We start from the raw sequence: 22917 nt of genomic DNA, 5'->3' as shown, positions 1-22917 counted from the left end.
CGGGTGCGGGGTGGGGGGTGTCGATTTGGGGGGCTATGGGGGCTGACTGGGAGGTGCAGGCAGGCTATAAAGGATTTGAGGTTGTGCAGAAGGGTCCTTAGTATTCCGTAGGGGTTCATATGGGGGGTGTCAGTGTTTGGGGGGGGGCATGGGGGGTCGCAAATGGAATTGTAGTGTGCCAAAAGGGATGAGCAGGGAAGAGGGCGGGAGGGGCAGGCATGGATTTGGGGGTCTCTGGGGGGTGATTGGCGGGGTCCAGGAAGGCTAAAAAGTGTTTGAGGTTGTGCAGAAGGGGCTCTGCCATTTGGGAGGGCTTTATCTGGGGGTGTCAGGGGTTTTGGGGGGAGCACGGAGGGGCTTGAATGGATTAAAGTGAGGAAAAACAGCAGGTGGGGAACTGGACTGGGGGGGGGGGGAGTATGGATTTGGGGGCTTCTGGGGCGTGATTTGGGGGTCCAGTCAGGATCAAAAGGGTTTGAGGGTGTGCAGAAGGGGCTCTGCCATTTGGGAGGGGTTCGTCTGGGGGTGTCAGGTGTTGGGAATTGTGCCCCCCCCGGACTGAAGATGAGAAACTGCCAGGAGAGATGAAATGGGAAGCAGCTGCAGTGGCTTAATAATCAACTCCTGTAGCTGAGATCAGAGTCACCTGCGCTGCCTTCCTAAGAAATGGCAAGCAAAGCTGGGGGAAAAAGGCAGCAGAGTTGCCAAGAGGAGTCTGAACTTCAAGAAGCTAAACTGAGGCAACCTGATGGCAACTTCCAGGCAACAACAGTGCTGATGGCCAAAGAAAGGGAAGAAGCCACCCTTGGTCGGCAGGAGGAATGTGCCCTGAGAGCTGGAAAGGGAAACCTGTTGCTGAGCTGGGGCTCCACAGTCAGGAGCTGCAAGAGAAGCCGAAGCAGCGAGTTTCGCCTCTTCCCGCTGAGCTTCGGACAAAGCCCCAGGCTGAGAGGTGAGAGACTGCAATCTGCACTAGAAAGGGAACAGCGCCTTCGGCTGGAAGCTTGTGCTGGTGAGTTACAGACCCCAGAGACCCTCCCCAAACCCTGACACCCCCATACGATCCCTCCCAAGTCGTAGGGACCCTTCCTGACACTTTCAAGCCCTTTTCCACCTGCCAGGACTTCCCCCCCAGCCTCCCAGAGCCCCCCAAATCCATGCTCCCCCCCTCCTGCCCACTTCCCAGCTCCTCCTTTTTCCCCTGTAACGATCCCATTCAGCCCCTCCAGAGATCCCCCCCCAAAACCCTGACACCACCAGACGAACCCCTAAAGAATTGGAGGGACCCTTCTGCATGCCCTGAAAACCTTTGGATCTGGCATGGACTCTCAAATCACCCCCAAGTGTCCCCCCAAATTCATGCCACCCTCTACTACCCTGTTCCCTGCTCCTTCCATTTGGCACACTGCCATTCCCAACACGACCCCACATAACCCCCCCCAAAACCCTGACACCTCCACACCATCCCCTACGGAATTGGAAGGACTCTGCTGCACTCCCTCAAGCCCTTTGCACCCTGCCTGCATTCGCCCATCGCAAACCAGAGCCCCCAAATCCATAACCCACCCCCCCAGCCCAGTTCCAAGGCTATTATTCTAGCCCCACTTTGCTCCCATTCAGATCCCCCGGAGCCTCCCAAAACCCTGTCACCCCTAGACAAAGCCCTATGGAGTACTAAGAACCCCTCTGCACTCCCTCAAACCCTTTTTAGCCTGCCTGCATCTCATAGTCAGCCCCCAGAGCCCCCTGCACCCATGCCCCCAGCCCCCCAAACTCAGTTCCCAGCTCGTCCCTTTTGGCACACTACAATTCGATTCTATGACCCTTCATGACCCCCCCAAACCCTAACATCCCGAGATGAAGCCCTACGGAATACTAAGGACACTTCTGCACTCCCTCAAACCCTCTTTAACCTGCCTGCACCTCCCAGTCAGACCCCAGAGCCAACCAAACACATGCCCCCCCTCCCACCCCCCCCCCAACCCAGTTCCCACCTCGTCCCTTTTGGCACACTACAATTCGATTCTACGACCATTCACGACACCCCTAAAACCCTGACACCCTCAGATGAAGCCCTACGGAGTACTAAGAACCCCTGTGCACTCCATCAAACAATTTCAAGCCTGCCTGGACCTCCCAGTCAGCCCCCAGAGCCCCCCGTACCCATGCTTCCCCCCCCCACCAAACCGAGCTCCCACCTCGTCCCTTTTGGCACACTACAATTCGATTCTACGAACCTTCATGCCCCCCCCTAAACCCTGACACCCCCAGACAACGCCCCACAGAATACTAACAACATTTCTGCACACCCTCAAACCCTCTTCAACCTGCCTGCACCTCCCAGTCAGCCCCCAGAGCCCCCCGTACCCATGCCCCCCCCCCCCCCAACCCCAGTTCCCAGCTTGTCCCTTTTGGCACAGAAGAATTCACTTCTACGAGCATTCTCAACCCCCCCAAAACCCTGACACCACCACACGAATCCCTACGGAATAATAATGACACTTCTGCACACCCACAAACCCTCTTTAACCTGCCTGCACCTCCCAGTCAGACCCCAGAGCCAACCGAATACATGCCCCCCGCCTCACCAAACCCAGTTCCCAGCTCATCCCTTTTGGCACACTACAATTCACTTCTAATACCCTTCACGCCCCACTCAAATCCCTGAAAGCCCCAGACGATGCCCTCCGGAATACTAACGACACTTCTGCACACCCTCAAACCCTTTTTAACCTGCCTGCACCTCCCAGTCAGGCCCCAGTGCCCTCCGTACCCATGCCCCCCCCCCCCCCAACCCCAGTTCCCAGCTCGTCCCTTTTGGCACACTACAATTCGATTCTACAACCCTTCACGACCCCCCCAAAACCCTGACAGCCCCATACGAATCCCTACGGAATACTAAGGACACTTCTGCACTCCCTCAAACCCTTTTTAACCTGCCTGCGCCACCCAGTCATCCCCCAGAGACAACCGAATACATGCCCCCCCCCCCCCATTAAAACCAGTTCCCACCTCGTCCCTTTTGGCACACTACAATTTGATTCTACGACCCTTCACGACACCCCCAAAACCCTGACACCCCCCAGACGAAGCCCTACGGAGTACTAAGAACACCTCTGCACTCCCTCAAACCCTCTTTAAACTGCCTGGACCTCCCAGTCAGCACCTAAAGCTCCCTGTACCCATGCCCCCCCCCCCCCCCCCCCCCCATTAAAACTGGCTCCCAGCTCGTCCCTTTTGGCACACTACAATTTGATTCTACGACCCTTCATGCCCCCCCTAAACCCTGACTCTCACAGACGAAGCCCTATGGAATACTAACGACACTTCTGCACACCCTCAAACCCTTTTTAACCTGCCTGCACCTCCCAGTCAGCACCTAGAGCCAACCGAATACATCCCGCCCCCAACCAACCCCACTTCCCAGCTCGTCCCTTTTGGTACACTACAATTCACTTCTACGACCCTTCATGACCCCCCCCAAACCCTGACACCCCCCATATGAAGCTCTACACAGTACTAAGAACCCCTCTGCACTCCCTCAAACAATTTCTAGCCTGCTAGACCTCCCAGTCAGCCCCCAGAGCTGCCCGTACCCATGCCCCCCCCCCCCCCCGCCCGAAACCCAGCTCCCAGCTCGTCCCTTTTGGCACACTACAATTTGATTCTACGACCCTTCATGACCCCCCCCAAAATCCTGACTCCCCAGACAAAGCCCTACGGATTACTAAGAACACTTCTGCACATCCTCAAACCCTTTTTAACCTGCCTGCACTTCCCAGTCAGACCCCAGAGACAACCGAATACATGCCCCCCCCCAACCAAACCCACTTCCCAGCTCATCCCTTTTGGCACAATACAATTCACTTCTACTACCCTTCACGACCCCCCCCAAAAACCTGACACCTCCTGATGAAGCTCTACGGAGTACTAAGAACCCCTCTGCACTCCCTCAAACAATTTCTAGCCTGCCTGCACCTCCCAGTCAGCCCCCAGAGACAACCGAATACATGGCCCCCCCCCCACCCCCGCAACCCAGTTCCCAGCTCATCCCTTTTGGCACACTACAACTCATTTCTATGACCCTCCACGACCCCCCCAAATCCCTGACACCCCCCAGACGAAGTCCTACGGAATACTAACCACATTTCTGCACACCCTCAAACCCTCTTTAACCTGCCTGCACCTCCCAGTCAGCCCCCGGACACAACCGAATACATGCCGCCCCCCCCCCCCCCCAAACCCAGTTCCCACCTCGTCCCTTTTGGCACACTACAATTCGATTCTACGACCCTTCATGCCGCCCCCTAAACCCTGACTCCCACAGACGAAGCCCTACGGAATACTAACGACACTTCTGCACACCCTCAAACCCTCTTTAACCTGCCTGCACCTAGCAGTCAGCCCCTAGAGCCCTCCGTACCCGTGCCCCCCCCCACCCCTAAAACCCAGTTCCCAGCTCGACCCTTTTGGCACACTACAATTCCATTCTATGACCCTTCACGACCCCCCCAAAACCCTGATACCCCCAGACGAAGCCCTATGGAGTACTAAGAACACCTCTGCACTCCCTCAAACACTTTTTAACCTGCCTGCACCTCCCAGTCAGCCCCCAGAGGCCTCCGTACCCATGCCCCCCTCCCCACCAAACTCAGTTCCCACCTCGTCCCTTTTGGCACACTACAATTTGATTCTACGACCCTTCATGCCCCCCCCCCAAACCCTGACTCCCACAGATGAAGCCCTACGGAATCCTAAGGACACTTCTGCACACCCTCAAACCCTTTTTAACCTGCCTGGACCTCACAGTCTGCCCCCAGAGCCCCCCGTATCCACGCCCCCCCCCCCCCCCCAAACCCGGATCCAGCTCATCCTTTTTATCACACTACAATTTGCTTCTACGACCCTTCATGCCCCCCCCCCCCCAAAACCCTGACACTCCCAGACGAACCTCTACAGAGTACTAAGAACCCCTCTGCAATGCCTCAAACAATTTCTAGCCTGCCTGGACCTCCCAGTCAGGCCCCCAGAACCCCCCATATCCATGCTCCCCCCCCCCCCCCCCCAAGCCAGCTCCCACCTCATTCCTTTTGGTACACTACAATTCACTTCTACGACCCTTCACGACCCCCCCAAAACCCTGACAGCCCCAGATGAAGCCCTACGGATTATTTAGAACACTTCTGCACACCCTCAAACCCTTTTTAACCTGCCTGCACCTCCCAGTCAGACCCCAGAGCCAACCGAATACATGCCCCCCCCCCACCAAACCCAGTTCCCAGCTCATCCCTTTTGGCACACTACAATTCACTTCTAATACCCTTCACGCCCCCCTCAAATCCCTGAAAGCCCCAGACGATGCCCTACGGAATACTAACGACACTTCTGCACACCCTCAAACCCTTTTTAACCTGCCTGCACCTCCCAGTCAGGCCCCAGTGCCCTCCGTACCCATGCCCCCCCCCCCCCCCCCCAAAACCCAGTTCCCAGCTCGTCCCTTTTGGCACACTACAATTCGATTCTACGACCCTTCATGACACCCCCAAAACCCTGACACCCCCAGACGAAGCCCTACGGAGACACACGAAGTGAAAATTTTAAATGTGAGTGTGGCCAGTAATTGTATGTTTAGGACCGCTTAGCAAAGCAAGAGAATTTTCTTTCCCTCTGAGGATAGTGGCTCTGCAAGCCTGGCTACTTAAGACTGAGCCCAGTGGGTCTCAGCTGCCCTCGGTGGTTCCTGGCTCTGCTGAGGATGGCTCTTTGCTCAGCTTTTTTCTGGCTTCCTTGGGCTCTCCTCCAGGTAAGTGTCAGCCTCTTCTGCTCTCTGGGGCTCTTCTGTATCAGCCTGGAACATTTGAAATGCCTGCATGTTCTTGGAGGGGATTAAAACCCCTAAGAGGCCAGCTAACCCTGACCCTCCTCCAACTCCATAGCTGTCCTGTTTAACGAGGTGTAGAAATACAGAATCAGTCTCAAAAGAGGCTTTGAAATGAACTACATGGGGTTCTGTGTTATGTAAACTTACAGTGTATATCTATAATACACAAAGAATGGATTTTCCTTTGTGTGTGTTCTAGGGTTTTTAAATATTCATTGGCTTGGTTGTTTTTTGTGTTTTGGTTTTTATTTGAATGGAAAACCTTCTGAACAGAGGCCGGCTGAGGCGCTTCCCATGCACAGCAGCATGAGATAGCCCCCTAACTGGTCAGTGTTGCCACCTCTCCTAAGGGGGTCTGTGTGCATCTGTGGTGGGTGTGGGGCTACCCAAAGGGAATTTAGGGGCGTGTGGATGCCAATGGAGGGTCTCCAGTGGGTATTCTAGTGGGATGGTTAGGGCTAGTTGTGGTTGGCTGGCGGCAAGCGCCGTAGTAGTCGTTGTTGTTCTGGTGTTTGTCGTGGTTGTGGTTGGCTGGTGGCAGGCGCCGTAGCAGTTGCTGTTTTTCTGGCGGTTGTCGTGGTTGTGGTTGGCTGGCGGCAGGCACCGTTGCGGTGGTTGTGGTTGGCTGGCGGCAGGTGCCATAGTATTTGTTGTTGTTGTGGTGGTTGTCGTGGTTGTGGTTGGCTGGTGGCAGGCACCGTAGTAGTAGTAGCTGTTCTGGTTGTTGTGGTTGGCTGTCGGCAAGTAACCCTAAAGGTCCGACTAAAAGATTCTCTTGGAGCCTTCTGGAGGCCCGGCTCCTCGGCTCGCCTCGGCTCGCCTCGGCCCGGCTCCTCGGCTCGCCTCGCCTCGCCTCGGCCCGGCTCCTCGGCTCGCCTCGCCTCGCCTCGGCCCGGCTCCTCGGCTCGCCTCGCCTCGCCTCGGCCCGGCTCCTCGGCTCGCCTCGCCTCGCCTCGGCCCGGCTCCTCGGCTCGCCTCGCCTCGCCTCGGCCCGGCTCCTCGGCTCGCCTCGCCTCGCCTCGGCCCGGCTCCTCGCCTCGCCTCGGCTCGGCCCGGCTCCTCGGCTCGCCTCGGCTCGGCTCGCCTCGGCCCGGCTCCTCGGCTCCCCTCGGCGCCATCTCAGATGCCATCAGAACCTCTTGAAAGGTATTGTGGCAGCCCAGTTAGGGGCTTCTCCTGCCTTCGTGCATGGGGAAGCAGCTTTGCTGGGCTCTGTTCAGAGGGCTTTGCGTTCAAAATAAAAACAAAAGAGCAAGTAAGTCCGCGACAAATTAAAAAAAAAAAAAGATGACAAATGCCTTCCTGATTACACACAAGGGAAGGTCCCTGGTTTTTAATTCATACACCTTTTATAGGTATGTCTGCAATATCCCTTTTGTTCTACTTAGAATGTGCTTCTACAACTTAGAAGTTTTTGCATCTAATGGAAGAGATCCAGTGGGGGTGATTTCAAAGCCTTTTGTCATAGCAATTAATACCATTCTTGACTATCTATAAAGAGAGGGCTTTTTTTTTTCACTTTGATTTTTTGTCTTAGGGGGCAGCGTGTCTCGGTTCCCTGTGGCGGCTCATACGGTGCGCTCTGTGAAACAATGGTGCGCTCTGTGAAATGGATCCCTTGATCTTAATGAATTGTAGGATGGTTTGTGTGGAATCAGGGGGAGTTCCTCACAGTACTTTAAATGTTTGACACTGACGTTATGAGCGTGCGGGGAGCGTGTGCAAGACCGAGACGTAGAAAATAGCTACGAAGCGAGCAGGAGTCCCGATCTGCGGTTCCACGTCTTCGTGAGGAGCGTGGCCAGAGACGGACGAAGCGAAAGTTGTCAACGGGTGTGTGGCTAATAATTGTATGTGTAGGACCGGTCAGTAAAGAGAGACATTTTTCTTTCCCTAGAAGGATGGTGGCTCCATCAAGCCTGGCTACTTTAGACTGGGCTCGGTGGGCTCAGCTCCTCTTGGTGGTGCCAGGCTCTGCCGAGGTTGGCTCTTTGCTCAGCTTTTTTGATGTCCTTGGGTTCCCCTCCAGGTAAGTCCAAGCCTCTGCTGCTCTCTGGGGTTCTTCTGTATCAACCTAGAAGGTTTGAAATGCCTGTATGTTCTTGGAGGGGATTATGATCCCTAGCAGGCCAGCTAACCCTGACCCCTCTCCTCCAACTCCACGGCCCTCTTGTTTAGGAGGTGTGGAACTGTGGTATTCATCTGCCCGAAAAGGGGCTTCGAAACGAGCTCCATGGGGTTGTGGAATACGTAAGCTTGCAGCGTGTCTGTCTAATATGCAAGGAACGCTTTTTCCTTTGCGTGCGTTGTAGGGTTTTTAAGTATTCACTGACTTGGGCGTGTCTGGTTTTCTGTCTTTTATTAGAATGGAAAGCCTTCTGAACAGAAGCTGGCTAAGCTCCTTCCCACGCTCAGCGGTAACAAACCGTGTCGCCGCCGAACTCTGTAAGCTGACAGTGTCGCCGCCGAACTCTGTAAGCTGACAGTGTCGCCGCCGAACTCTGTAAGCTGACAGTGTCGCCGCCGAACTCTGTAAGCTGACAGTGTCGCCGCCGAACTCTGTAAGCTGACAGTGTCGCCGCCGAACTCTGTAAGCTGACAGTGTCGCCGCCGAACTCTGTAAGCGGACCGCGTTGCTGCCGAACCCTGTAAAGTGACAGTGTTGCCGCTGTAAACTCTGTGAACGGACTGTGTTGCTGCTGAACCTTGTAAACTGACTGTGTTGGTCCTAAACCCTGTGTCCCTTAGGGACGTAATGAATTGTAGGATGGCTTGTGTGGAGGCAGGGGAGGTTCCTCCTATGTTTGACACCCTGTTGATGCTTTGAGCATGCGAGTGAGAGCGGGCACGACTGAGACGTAGAAAATAGCTACGAAGCAAGCGGGAGTCCCGATCTGCGGTTCCACGTCTTCGCGAGGAGCGTGGCCAGAGACAGACGAAGCGAAAGATGTCAATGGGAGCGTGTGCAAGACTGAGACGTAGATAATACCTACAAAGCGAGCGGGAGTCCCGATCTGCGGTTCCACGTCTTCGTGAGGAGCGTGGCCAGAGACGGACGAAGCGAGAGTTGTCAATGGGAGCACGGCCAGTCACGGAATCTGCAGCATTAGTCCTTGTTGCACTTCATTGTGGTTTGGTGTAGGATGCGTATATGGTTTCTAGTACTAATAAACTAAGAAACAAAATCAGGGCAAGGAAGTAGCGACATCCTTCTGAAAACAAATGTAGGAAGGTCCCCTGCCTAAGGGAAGAACATGGCATATTTCTAAACTGTGTGTTGTAGTATGTGCAATTTGTTTTTACATGCTAGAAGCCTTTGCAGGTAAGTGAGGAGAATGACAGGGGTGCTAGCTAAAGCTTTCTAAATGCCCAGTAATAGCATTTGTGAGTATGGAGGTAAGGAGGAGAGATTATTCAGGCAGAGATTAGGGGAAGGGGCGGATGGGCAAAGGGGCGGATGGGCAACTTAGGGTCCGGGTGAGGATTGCGTTTGGGGTCAGGGTTAATGATAGTGTGGTGGTCAGGGGGTTTAGGGTTTGCGTCGCGGACGGCACCAGGGTGAGGGTGCAGGGGCCGGCGGATGTAGGGTTGGGGTTAGGGTTAGGGGGTTAGGGTTAGGGGTGGTGGCAAAGGGGGTGGCAAAGAGACTTCCCTTGTTTCCAGTGTGGAAAACCTCTTGTTTGTCCCCTGACCCCAGAAGCTTCTCACAGGGGCTGTGTTCCTCACTAACAGCAAGGCTGCGCTCGGCCCCTGGGGATGCTGCAACTGTAGCAGAGAAGTTGTGCTCCTGGCAGTTCTCTCTCCACCTGGATCAGGATGAAGGTGCAGGCCATTGCTCTGCAGCTGGGCACTGCTGAGAGCTGCAGCTGGTGCCCAGATCAAAGACAGCTTTGTCTCTAAGGCCAGTGCTTCTCTGCAGAGGAACCAAGATTTCTCTGCAGGTGTTGCCCAGGGTTCCTCATCTGCTCAGAATGCCCAGCTCCAGTGCCAGGCTGATGTCACCTCACAGCCGTCACTCTGTCGGTGCTCGCCTAGGAGTGCCGGAAATCTTCCTGGAACTATTGGAGAAAAGGAAGCTTTGTCTGTCTCTGTTTGCGGTGCCCTGAGAAGGACTTGTACCGACACAGGCTCAGAAAGCTGAAACAAAACAATGAGAGCAACAGATGGAAGAGATTGGTTGATTGCCAGCAAGAAATGCACCAACTGCAAGGTGATTTTGGGGTAGTAAATCCCAGATGGTAAATCAACATTGCCAAATGGCAGTGTTTCCTCTTCACCATGGGTTACCCTATTAGAATATGTATTTCCAGCATAGAGGGGATCTTTGCTGCATGACTAAGAGTGGGATCGTTCCAGTGGGAAACATCATCTGCTCCTGAGCCATTGGAATCTCTCCCAGAGAGACGCAGAGGTACTGTGCTGACAGGCAGAAGCAACCAGAAGGGTTTCAGGTTAGGGGTAGGTGTTGATTCTGGCCTAGAAACCCCTTAATGAGTTTTGTGCCTTGTTACCTGAGAAACAAAGTTTGTCCTGTTGTGTTTCCACCCCTAGAAAAAGCTGAAGAGCTTTGGTTCACCATGCTAAGTTGGCAGGGCAGGAAGACATCAGCGCCCAGCCTCCAGCCATGCCCGCTGGAACATGCTTTCCAATTAGTACGCTACCTCTTAGGTTTCCAACCTGGGTATTCAAAGAACGCCGAGGAAAGTGGGGGCAGGTGCTTTTGCCAGGCAGCCTCCAATGAGCAGGCCCGGGGCAACGAGGAGTTGGCAGCAGCCAGCACGTACAGGCATTTCCTGGGGCTCAGTGAATGTTTAGAGCTCAGGGGCTCAGCCTGTGTTTCCGCTTCCTTTTCTTCAGCACAGGAGTTTGGTTTGGCTGTCCGGAGCCTTGCTCTGCACCCGAATGCTGTACCGAGCGTGAGGGAAAGATGAAGCAACACCCACGTAGGCACCCAGGGAAAAAGCGGAGGTTGTCTTAGGAGCCGGTTTGAGACAAAATTCACCCAACTCATTCTGCGATGGTGTACGGGAAAGAGTCGGTACGGGAAGCCGCAGGACAGCCTGCAGCAAAGCTCAGGACTTGTTCCCTCGCCTCTGCCTTCTGCACGTCTCCTCGTCGGCCGCCTGTAAGCGAGATGCTTCACCAGCTGGCTTGTTTGAATTCAGTAAAGTTATGGCATGGAAGTTATCTGGTAGGAGTCGTTGCTAAACAGATGTAGTTGAAGCTTTGTATCTTCCGTTCTCTCTACTAGTTATTCCAATCTTGCCCTGTTGGTTTAGCCCATCAGTTTTCATGTTCTCTTCATCTATTAATAGCAGAAGAAAGGGCCCCTTGATTCCAGTATTTCTTGCTGTAGTTCAGAGGTAGAGTTGGCTTTCCATCTGACCTTTTATACTTTTACTTTAAGTGGAATCCAAAACTGAATAGGATACTTTGTGTAAAGCTTGAGCAGCCCTTAACTTTCAAATTATTATACTGCGTGCACTACTCCTTTGCAATATTCACAGGACTGTGGTGGTGTCAGATAGTTCACTTGCATTTAGCTCCTCAGGGGCCAGGCCTTCCTTTGGGCTGATAGTCTTGGCCAAAGCTACAATGTTCAGTCCTTGCTGTGAAAGGCAGGAGGTGCTGGCTGGGCAGTTTGCTTTATTTTGTGCCTTTTTGGGGGTGAATCAAAGGGAGTGGGGGGATTGTGGGTGGGCTGGTTCTGCCGCGTGGGGCAGGGGGCTGCTGCAGCAGAGGAGCAGGTGAGCGAGGGCTGGGGGCCCCTCCCTAAAGTGCTGAAAATTCTCCGAGGGGACCACAATATCTTTAAAAGTGTAAGTACTGGGGTGAGGCGAGGCGGAGGCAAACCTCTGGTTTGCAGCTGGAGAGGGAGGGCTTGGAGTGACTGGTGCGTAAGAAAGCTTTGGAAACGACCCCTGTCTGCCCTCTCTGCTTCTAAAAGGCTTTTAGCATTGGAAAATAAAAGCCACGTGGGGGCCCGGCTGCTGCCCACGCCCAGGGAGGTGCTCAGTGCTGCCACCCGGTGTGTAACGGCCGGCAGTGCAGCCGTGCCGCGGCGTGTGCCGTCCCGGAGGAGCTCAGTGCTCAACCCTGTGTGTAATGGCCGGCAGTGCTGCCGTGCCGCGGCGTGTGCCGCCCCGGGGGAGCTAATTTCTGCAGCCTAACTGCGCTGAATGCTCGAAAATTCTTAGGGGAAGAGCGGAGAGCGTCGCTATGGATCCGGCGCCTGCGCTCTAGCCCGGCTCTGCTCGCGCCAGAGGGGCAGCGTCCCGGTGGTCGCTATGGATACGGTGCCTGCGCCGCAGCGGGTCCGGTCCCATGCAGGCGCCCTCCTTGCGGGCTTCGCCCCGCTTTTCTGGCCGGGGGGGCGTGCGCCACACAGAGAAGCTTTGGAGCCGGACTGGTCGCGGAGAGCCCTGATTCGGCGCCTGACGCCGTTCTGTGCCCCAGGGTGCCTGCGAACCGCCATCCTTTGGTGGGGGAAGGGGTCCTGGCGCATTCGGGGAGCTTGCAGTGAGGTTTCCGGTGTTGCTGCCGGCCTGGGACTCCCAGGTGTGTACCTTCCGGCGTCTGAAGGTGGTCTGGGGCCATTGGCAGGGCTTTTGGGGGTGACGGAGGAGGTCTGGGGACACCTAAAAGGGTCTGGGGATATGTAAAGTTATCGTGGGGCCATCTGAAAGGGTCAAGGGTCATGGAGAGGCAGCTGGGCACCTCCGATGGACCCTTTGGGAGGTCTCTGCAGGCTCCCATGGGAGCTGGGGGTGTCTCGGGGTGGGTTTGGGTTTGGGTTTGTGCTGCAAACAGCGTTGATAATGCAGGGACGTTTTAATTCCCACTGAGCGCATTGCATATTCACCAAGGATTTTCTAATTTAGCAAGGCTATGTCACATGCTCAGCCAGAAGACTGGAGGGCAGGTTGGCCGGTGGACTACTCTCCAGGACTGGATTAACCTCACTCAGCTGATGGTGAGCAATAGCCTTCATTTCCATTCCTTATCCTCCTTAGGACTTCTGCTATTGTTATTATTGCTCTTATTATTGGTATTACTATTATTCCTACCCCTGAGTTTTCTGACTTTCCCCCTTCCAGTTGTCTTCCCCCCACATCCTGCTGTGTGATGCTTGTTTGCTAGCTGGCAAGTGCCCTCAGGGCTGTGCCGGACACAGAGCCTGCTTGTGTCATCTGCCTTAGGCACGCTCATGTGAATCCAGCATTCAGAGAGGCGCTGCCTGTTGGAAAGATAAAGGTGAGCCAATTCAGTCCTAGCAATGTGATGTCTGCAGGTAGCCAGCAGCTTGGCATGTTCTCCTGAGCTCAGAGCCAGACAGCAGGATGTCTCATCTAGGCTCAGAAACTCAGGTGCTAAGAGTGACCTGTGGTAAAAGCTGTGAACAATTGAATTGACATGTCAGTAGGGTTTGGACACAGGGTCGTGGAAGTCTCAGTGGGACAGACGCTCCAGTTTTGGAAGCCTGTATTTTATGTTGCAAGGAGGTCGTTCTACAGCTGAACACAGCTGTGTGTGTACAGCCGTGAAGTGCAAACCAAATGATTTCCCGAGCTCATCTGAATCCCAGAGCTCATGAAATTCAGGCCTGCCTTCCTGTAGTGTTGGATCTCTCAAGGGGAAAAGTGAAGAGGAGGAGAACTCTTTAGCTTTCTCTCTCTTTTCTTTTCCTCGATATACTTTGTCTTGCTTGGCTTTGAATCACAACTGTGACGTTCGGTTAGGTGGTGAATGTGTACTAGGTGGTGAATGTGTACTAGGTGGTGAATGTGTACTAGGTGGTATGACACCAAAAGAAGGAAAAAAGAACAGGAATAATTTGCATTATAGATGACTGCAGGTAAAAGTCTTTGGTAACAGTTTTATTGGCACTAAAAGATCATAAAAAGGGAATAAAGTGCAATAAAAGGCAAGCAAAGCAGCGCGCTGGGCTTGAGAGGGGACAAAACTCCACCTCCACAGCAGCCTTACAATAGTTTTCATCATCTTCTATAGTTACGTCATCTGCATAAGCAAACTTATGCTAAACAGAAGGCAGGCATGTGATAATGAGTCTTAGAGTAGGCGGTCAAATCCCTTCTCCCCACATTCGGTGTGGTAAGGGTCAATGTATCCATTTTCTCACGTGCACAATTTTGCAGGTTTCTTATCTGAAGAAAACAAATTCCTAGGTCTGAATGTTTATCTTTAAGATAAGCTCCGCCTCAGCCGTGATGTCTCCAACTAACCAGACAGTATCCTTGCAAGTCTGTAAGATATGTTTCTTTCCCTTTGCTCTCAAAACAGGCCTCACAAGATCCCGACCCTTAATCCCAGGGCACTCTAAGTCTTATAATTTTAAACGTAGATCACCAGTATATTCATCACAATTTGTCATAAAAACCCCACAATTCCTGTAGGATTTCAAGATCCTGCTTGATAATATAAAGCAGTCTGTGCTTTGTTGGTTGTTTTAGTTTCCTTGCTGTGCTGCAAAGATTTTGATAGGAATTTCTAGGTATTAACTACAGCCAGGGCAATCCTTCAAGTGCCCTAGGAATGCAGTGAAAACCTTTTGGGAATTGTTCCTGCTCTGTTACTCCTCAAGCTATGAGCAGACACACAGACAGTTGTTAACAGACTTTCTTTGATCATTCCAGGTCTGGTGTGCTGGGACTGGCAGGATTTTCCTGAGCTATCCACGTACAGTTTCTGTCGACACTCTTCAGCTCATACATCCGGTTTGCTGACAGAGGGTGTGGGGTTTGTGGGGCCTGGCAGCAAGAGTTTTCCAAAGAGGAGCTCTTCAGGGCAGCTCCAAGGTTAGGTTTGGATTCTCCTGGAGTCGCACACAGAACGAGTCTCACGATTCCAGTGGTCTAATTTCATAGCTGCATTTTCTTCTCTCTGCCTAGGTGAGAGGACGACCTCACTAAAGAAGAGAGATAGCCTGAGCTCTACAGGAACCTTGAACCCAAGCAGCCAGTGCCTTCTGTGAGTACAAGCTGTTCTTGTTCAACGTGGAACTAGTTGAGAGCTGAAGCCAGACCACACCGTAATTCCCTCAGCTTCCTCTTCTGCAGATTAAACAGTCCCAGTTCCTTCAGCCACTCCTCATAAGACTTGTTATCCAGACCCTTCACCAGCTTTGTGGCCCTTCTCTGGGGACATTCTCTCACCTCTGTGTGCTGGGGAACACCACTTCTGCTGGGCCGGCCACCAGCTGGGTTTAACGCTGTTCCCCACTGCTCTTGGGGCCCAGCCATCCATCCTGTTCTGCTGTCCAGCAATCCCTTTGAAAAAAAATCCATCTGAAAAAAGAAGTAGCAGAGAAGGAAAGTTGAAGCTGCAAAGATTGCAGTCCCCTCAGTTGTTGAGGATTATTTTGAGCAAGAGGGGCCTTGGGTCCCAGGAACGCCTGTGCAATTCAGGCCTTGAAGAATTCTCTGTGATAATATAGTGGCGGAGTAAGAGATGTGAGAAAGTGCTGATTGCTTGGTATGCTGAAGTCCAGCTGCCTCTGAGATGGGAGGCAAGCAAGATAAGGAGGAGGCGAGATCTGGGGAAGAGAGCAATTAGACCGGATAGAAGAATTCCACAGAGTTGGGAAAACAATGATGTAACCTTTTAGAGAGCAACCAATAGTATGTTGCCAAGTGGGCATAATTATAGTAGACTGTACATAAGATGTGTCTGATACTCAATAAAGTTGGATTCCGCTGATCAAATTGGTCGAATAAGCGGCCCCTTCTTGCGGCACTCAGTTCTTGTGGTACCCTCTGTGAGATCCTAAGCCACCTGAACTGAGCCGGTCAGGCAGCCAAGCTAGTGCAGCAGTGTCTTCTGGAGAGTTGATAGGAGCCAGTTCTATGGGGTTTGTTGAAGTGAGTGGCCAGTCGTTCTACATGAACAATTGTCTTAGTGCTAGCAAGTAGGAGGCTCTGAAGTGTGGTACTTTGAGAGCTCCATTCATACTTGCCCTTTAGGAGGAGCCAGCTCTTTCATTGAAGCCAGTGCTTTCACGCCAAAAGAAGGGAACTCTTCTTAGTCCACAGAGCACATGGGCAGGGGAAAATGTCTGTAGCTGGTGAGATGGCCTGTGCTACAGTCCATCTTCTTCATCTCCTCCTTACTCCTTCAAGTCTCATTCCCCATTTTCTTTTCAGAGAAACTTGCTAGGGAAAGCGTTAAAGTCCTGCCTTACAGTGACCAGCAGGAAATCTTTTCCACCCCATGATGGGATTGGGATGAAGGTCCCCTGGTCACAGAGGGACATTAGGTTAGTGATGCAACACCTGCTTTTCACACATCTTTTCTGTTAGGCACGAGCACCTGAATGTCCTCTGCGGTCCGTGCGGTGGCCTTCAAGGTGATCTACTCTTATACCCTTCTGTGGCACTCGGGTCAGAAGAGCAGGCTGGCTGTTGCCAAGAGCCTCCTGTCCCCGAGACTGCTTTTTGCTGTCTGAGCAGGTGACTCCATCTATTGGGGAAATGGTATTTCTCACCATTCTGGTGTCACTGGTGGCTGTTGAGGATTAGATCAAAGGCCCGAGCCTTTAGGGCAGGACTGGTGGCAAATGTTGGACAGTGGCTTGGAGCTCATCTGCCAGAGCTCTCTGCCCTGGGATGGATCCCATCTGGTGCCATAGACTTGTGAGGGTCCCAGTGGTATCCCAGTCCCTCCCAGTTCTTTCCCAGTCCTTCTCAGTCACCCCTAGTCCTTCCAATTTCCATCCCAGTTCCTCCCATTTCCTTCCCATTCCCTCCCATTCCCTTTGGAATTCCTCACAGTCCCTCCCGGTCCTTCCCAATCTCCTTCCAGTCCCTTCCAAGTCTCTCCCAGTCCCTTCTCAGTCCTGTCCCCATCCCCATCCCTCCCAATCCTCTCCCAGTCTCCTCCCAGTCCCCTCCCAGTCTCTCCTAGTCCTTTCCCAGTTCCTCTCAATCCCTCCCAGTCTCCTTCTCATCTTGCAGCGTGGCAGATTTCCCGGAGTGGGAAAGCAGAGCTGCGCTCTCTTTGGTCAGTACAGTTTAGGTGGGAAGTGCTTCCACTGGCTCCATTGGTCCAGATCACCCCAGTTTGGGCTCTGTTTACTTTGGGGCCATTTGGGCCCATTTAGGGTCCTGTTTGGGACTTTTTCCCCAGTTGTTCCCAGTCCCTTCCAGTTCCCTCGGAGCTCTCTCACAGTTCTCCCCAGTGCCTCCCACTTGAGCCTCCATTACCTCTTAGTCTCTACCAGTTTCCTCCCAGTTTTCTTTCAGTCTCTGACAGTTTCCTCCTCCTTCCCTCCCAGATTCCACCTCGTGCCCTCCCAGTCCCTCCCAGTTTCTTCCCAGTCGCTTCCAGTTCTCTCCCAGTCCTTTGGTGGGAGGAAACTGTTGGGACCGGGAGGGCACCGGGAGGAGGCCATTACTGTGTAGTTTGGTAATACTGACGGCTGCAGCTGGTGCTGAGCTAAACAGAATGATCACAGAAGGCTTTTGCTCTGAAGCCAGAGCTGCCTGCTGGGGGAACGAACGTTTTTCTGACAGCTCTTGGAGGAACATTTCTGTACAGGTGTTCCCCAGGGCTCCTCAGGTGCTCAGAACTCAACATGTTGCCTTGGAGGGGAATAAAACCCATGGAAAGCTGAGCATGAGGTGACAACGCAGGCACCGCCCCCCCCAGCGTGGCAGCGCCGCCCTCAACAACATGGCGCCGGATGCTTTAAAACGGCTCAGTGCAAGGTTGTGGCTGGTAGAGGTCGGAGCTCCTCCTCTGTGTCCCAGGTCAGTGCTAGTCTCTGCTGCTTTGTGGGGTTTCTCTATAGCAGCCGCTGGAGCTGTGCGGGGCTTTGGGGGTGGCTGCCAGCGGGGCAGCGCGGGGCTTTGGGGAGGTGGCAGCCGGCGGGGGGTGTCCGGGTTCGGCTGGCGGGGCTCTGTGGGGGTGGCGGCTGCTGCCTCAACTGTACCCAGAGATACCTGGAACTCTGGGCTGCAGCTGGTGCCCAGATCAAAGACAGCTTTGTCTCTAAGGCCAGTGCTTCTCTGTGGAGGAACCAAGATTTCTCTGCAGGTGTTGCCCAGGGTTCCTCATCTGCTCAGAATGCCCAGCTCCAGTGCCAGGCTGATGTCACCTCACAGCCGTCACTCTGTCGGTGCTCGCCTAGGAGTGCCGGAAATCTTCCTGGAACTATTGGAGAAAAGGAAGCTTTGTCTCTCTCTGTTTGCAGTGCCCTGAGAAGGACTTGTACTGACACAGGCTCAGAAAGCTGAAACAAAACAATGAGAGCAACAGATGGAAGAGATTGGTTGATTGCCAGCAAGAAATGCACCAACTGCAAGGTGATTTTGGGGTAGTAAATCCCAGAAGGTGTGACACGCTTGGAGATGCAGACCTGCGCAGCAGCTGTCACAGAGGAGGGAAGCGCAGCAAAAACTCAGCTGTGTGCTGAAGGTGCAAATCCTACCCAGAAGGGTGTCCGTGGGTCAGGGTGATAAAAAGCCCCTCAGCTGTCTCTTTCCTTCCATGATACCATATGGGGGTGGGTGATAATGCAGGAGAGGAGCAGGTGAGTGAGGGGTGGGGGATGCTGCCCAAAAAAGCTGCCTGAATGCTCTCAGAGGGGATGAAAACCCATAAAAAAATGTAAGTATTAGTGTGAGGTATTCCAGCAGAGAAAAAGCTGCGCTCTTAATCGAGAGATTGCAGAACAGTAGTAATGTGGATGCAAAAAGGCTTTGAAATGACTCTTATTTGCAAACTAAAAAACCCCACAAGAGAGACAAAAGAAACATCACTGGTTTTATTTTTAGTTTCTTAATTTGAATGGGAAGTCAGGGGGAATATAGAGGCATGTGGGGACCAATGGAAGGTCTCCTGTGGGTATTTTAGTTGGATGGTTAGGGTTAGTTGTGGTGGTGGGGGGGAAAGCTTTGCAGTAGTGGCCTTTGTGGCGGGGGTCCAAATAACCCTAAATATCCAACTAATCATTTGGGAGACTCTCCAGAGGCCCTCCTGATCCCTCTATGTGCCCCCAAATTCCCCTTTGATACCCCCAGGTGCACCTTAGGTGCCAACCGATCCCCTTAAGAGGGGTGGCAACACTGACCAGTTAGGGGCTTCTCTTGCCCCTGTGTGTGGGGAGCAGCTGAGTGCGGCCCTCTTTGAAGATTTTTCCATTTGTATTGAAAACTAAGAAACAAAAAGAAAAAAAACCCAAAGAAACAAAGAAGGGCAACCCCCCCCCCCCCCCGTGACAGACAAAAAGGAAGGTCTACTGTTTTTATGTGATACACATGTTATATTTATGCTTTGAAACCCTGTTTTGCTCTCCCTAGAATTTGCTTTTACATTCCAGAAGCTCTCCTGTTTAACTGGATGTAGAAGAATAGTATTATGTGGGAAGATGTTTTGGGATAGCTTTGGAAGACTATGGGGAAGATTTGCCTTTGCTCGAGTTAGAGAAAGCTATGTTTTGCCTTTGACTCTGAGAGTAATGTAAACACTTTGGAACTGAAGGAGAGAAACTGGGCAGAGTTTGGTTGGACGTGTTAAAATAGTTTCGTTATTATGACCTATTGTATGCCTTAATTACATGTATGCCAGTAGAAAATGCCCAATTGAGATGTGCCACGTGCGCCTTCTGATTAGACTATATAACTTTGCTGTATAATGTAATAAATGTCTTCAGCTGCTTACATCTGGCCCAAAAAGCACTGCTCGAAGTAAGTAAAACATCGATACTACAACAAATGGTCACCCCGGACAGAGGTAAGCGACTGGGGAAACTGAGGGTCAGTGCCTCCTGTTGAGGAGCACGTATGGGTAATCAAAGAACAAAAGAAGATAACTTGATACTCAGAGTAATTTACTTACATCTTGGAGGGAAAAAAGTAATAGAATGAAAAGACATGGGAGCAGGGAGGGATGGCATCGTTCAGGGCGGCAACAAAAGTAAACAAAATTGTTACATCTTCCCTTACAACATGGGGACTAATTAAAGATTCTTTAGATCAATTAGCAGAGCATTATAAAGCTGTTACAATAGTAATGCCATTTCACCAGAACAAAGCTCTTTGACATCTACGCCCCCCAGCCCCCCTCCCCCACCATGGCCACTAAGCTCACCTGCTCCCGTGGAGCTGCAGTCACTGGCACCTGGCCAATAGTAACAGCAGCCCACTCCCCCCCTGCTGCTGGACACCCCCCCACTAACTCTTAAAAGTTTTTCCATGTGTTTTAATTGTGGACAGAAGGGACACTTTAGGCAAAAAGCATGACGTGGGAGAAGATGACTGTCCTAGAAGCCTGTAAGAAACACTGATTGCCAGATACTTTTGTGTACTTTAGGAACTGCTGCTGTAAGTTGTATGCACCGACATCCAGCAATATGGAGTGGAGAAGAGACAGTGGCATCTGTTACAAGCACCTCGAGTTTTAGGCTCAAAAACATCAATGTAGCTCAAAATTACTGCTATCACCTCCTATGGAAGTCTCCATGCCTTCAGCGAATCCTACATTTGACCTGGAGGCTGCCTGGAAGGGCAGCTGGTGTGAATTCGGTGGCTTTCTTCCCACCCGCCTTTTCCCCCCCTCTCTTTGTCCCTATGGTGCCTTTGCTAGCCAGCCACCTCCCCCCTCCCATTTCTCCCCCCCTTTCTGATAACCTCTCTAGTCTATGAAAGTTGTGTTCTGATTTAAAGCAACAATGATTATTTCATTATTTCATTATTTCTGATTGTGATGTGTTTTAGAGATTTTTTTTTTCTGTTTTCAATAGTTGTTTTACCTGTAAGCATAATGAATAGTAAGTATTTAGTATTTATAAGTATTAAGTAATTAGTGATTGTACTAAGGTATAAGCATTTAGTAATGAGCTCAAACTTTCATTTTTCTGTGAGTTCAAATTTTAACTTTTGGTTCAAACCTTTTTTTTTTTTTTTTTGTGCCATGGCATTTTGAAAGAGCTCTAACTTTTTATTAGTTTCTTTTGAGACATTGATTTGATAATTTAATTTGAACATAGTTCTTTCAGTTCTGTAGAGATTTTTGGTGTTAGCATAAGAGTTTGATATAGGGATATTATAGAATGAGATTTTTTTTTTTGTTTGTATTCAAAATCGTTTTAAGAGAGAGATTATATATTAAAACAAAAAGGATGCATATTTTATAACTAAGGTTTTAGTAATGCCAGCAAAAAATAGCTAACCCATGTCAACACCCGGAAACATCGCTTCTGCAACGCAGTACCGCAATCATCTCAACAAACAACAGCACAAGAATCACAAGGATGGGACAAATAGCATTTCACATGAAGCTGAAAATCAGACCTACCTGTGGTGGGTGGAGGGGTAAGGCCAAGAAGCCTCCTCCCTTCCCCCTTGTAAAGTAAAAGGGAAAAAAAATTGAAGGGAAAGGAAAAAAAAACTCACAAGCTGAATTAGCAAAGCAGTGGAGCTATATTTACAAAGCAGTGTAGGATTTGCAGGGAAATATTTACAAATTTACAATATCTACAATATATACAAAGATATACAATAAAGTAACACAGAAATGAGAGTAGCCCCCCTTGCCGAGGGGGTTCCCCACCTCCTCTTTCCCCTCTCTCCCCCCTTTCCCCAGATTAGGTTAGAAGAGAGAGAGAGCGAAAGAAAGAAGTTAAAAGCAGTTTTGTGTTAATTGGAAAAGCAGTTAATACAGGCCTTATCAAGTTTGTCAGTTTGAAGGCCGGAGCCTTGGCAGAAAGCCCAGCACAGAAAGCTGCTGCACCATGGAGAGGCAGAAGCAAGACTGAAGATAGGGTGCCGGAGTGCCCAGGATAGTCCCAGCTCACTCCCAGTTCAGAAGGTGCTTCCTCCCACTTTACCAATGAAATAGTTTAGATTATTCTTTTCCATTTACCAACTTCCGTCCACCATATTCCCTTTCTTAAGGGGGCAACGTCAACCGGTCACACTACCTAACACAGGTCACAATGTCTGTTACGATAATCTGAGATCAAAAGCATCAATCGGGAGAATGTACCATAAAGCTATGTGTATTAGGACTGAATATCACAATTGCTTAATTGTTGTGTGGTTAGAGAATATGTTGTCATGGGCTTGTATGTTAACTCACCAGTTTGTCTTAATTTTAAATAGTTAGTCTGATTATAACACAAAATACATTTGCATTTTAGGTTATAAAAAACAAGGGAGAATTCAGGTGTTACATCCCCCCCCAAAAAATGGCTAAAGTGGTATTACATTCTCAAACTTTCATTTTATGTGCGGTTTCAAGCGTGATTTAACAAAGTTTATGGAGGATATAAGAATTCCGGAAGTTTTAGCTAGGAGAAATTTGAAAGAACAAACAACATTAGGCCAAAGATAGTATCTATAGGACTCGGTGCCTTAGCAAAAGCAAAGTATCAAAAGAGCAGCATTGTTAGGATGAGTAAGGATGGATTGTTAGGTTGCAGTCAATTTTATACCGGGCAGTACCGTGAATAGTCAAGATGTCACCTTTGACCCGGCAAAGAAGCCTTTTCACTTTTGCTGTTTACGTGCAAGAGTTTTCTTTACTTATGGAGATGGAGCCTGGCCAGCTTTATCTTTATAGATCAAGGAGAATCTTGCTAACATAAAACAACTTAGGATTTTTGAGTGTCTTAGACAAGAGAAGGTGTAACATACCTTTAAAGCATATTGTAAAAGACAGTGGTGAGGATAGGGTTTGCTGTGTTTGTAGATCATTGTGTCTTGATCCTTGTGTGTGACGTATTTGGGCCTGATGAAGTCATCTCTGTTGGTAAGAGGAGTGAAGTGTGAAAACTTGAACTAGTAAGATCTAAGTCATTGACAGATTAAGCAGTTAACAGAGAAGTAAGTTATTTGAAGTAAGGGAGTAAGTAGGATGAAACTTTGAAAAAAGCAACTGTTCTGTTGGGTTAGGGTGGGGGGGTTAGGGTTGGGGTTAGGGTTAACGGTTAGGGAGTTAGGGTAGGGTTGGGGGGGGTTAGGGTTAGGTTTAGGGGTTGGGGTTAGGGGTTAGCATTAGGTTTAGGGGTTAGGCTTAGG

General features: G+C 51.1%; 1 long non-coding RNA gene across 2 annotated transcripts; it reads left to right on the top strand.

Annotated features, from left to right (window-relative positions):
- The first annotated feature begins 571 nt into the window (after positions 1-571).
- On the top strand, positions 572-9401 carry LOC137460689 (uncharacterized). Of its 2 annotated transcripts, XR_010992998.1 has the most exons (4): positions 2466-5803; positions 7419-7476; positions 7779-7910; positions 8247-9401. It is a non-coding gene; the product is annotated as an uncharacterized lncRNA (long non-coding RNA). The 2 variants fall into 2 exon arrangements; XR_010992997.1 differs by lacking the exons at positions 7779-7910; positions 8247-9401 and adding an exon at positions 572-1012 and having other exon boundaries at positions 5678-5803; positions 7419-7738.
- Positions 9402-22917: the final 13516 nt, after the last annotated feature.

This window comes from Melanerpes formicivorus, unplaced genomic scaffold (assembly GCF_026170545.1).
Source record: "Melanerpes formicivorus ecotype bairdi unplaced genomic scaffold, bMelFor1.0.p_v2 SCAF_702, whole genome shotgun sequence".
Classification (NCBI taxonomy): Eukaryota; Metazoa; Chordata; class Aves; order Piciformes; family Picidae; genus Melanerpes; species Melanerpes formicivorus.
Note: the sequence above shows the minus strand (reverse complement) of the source record. Positions and strands in the feature narration are given on the sequence as shown.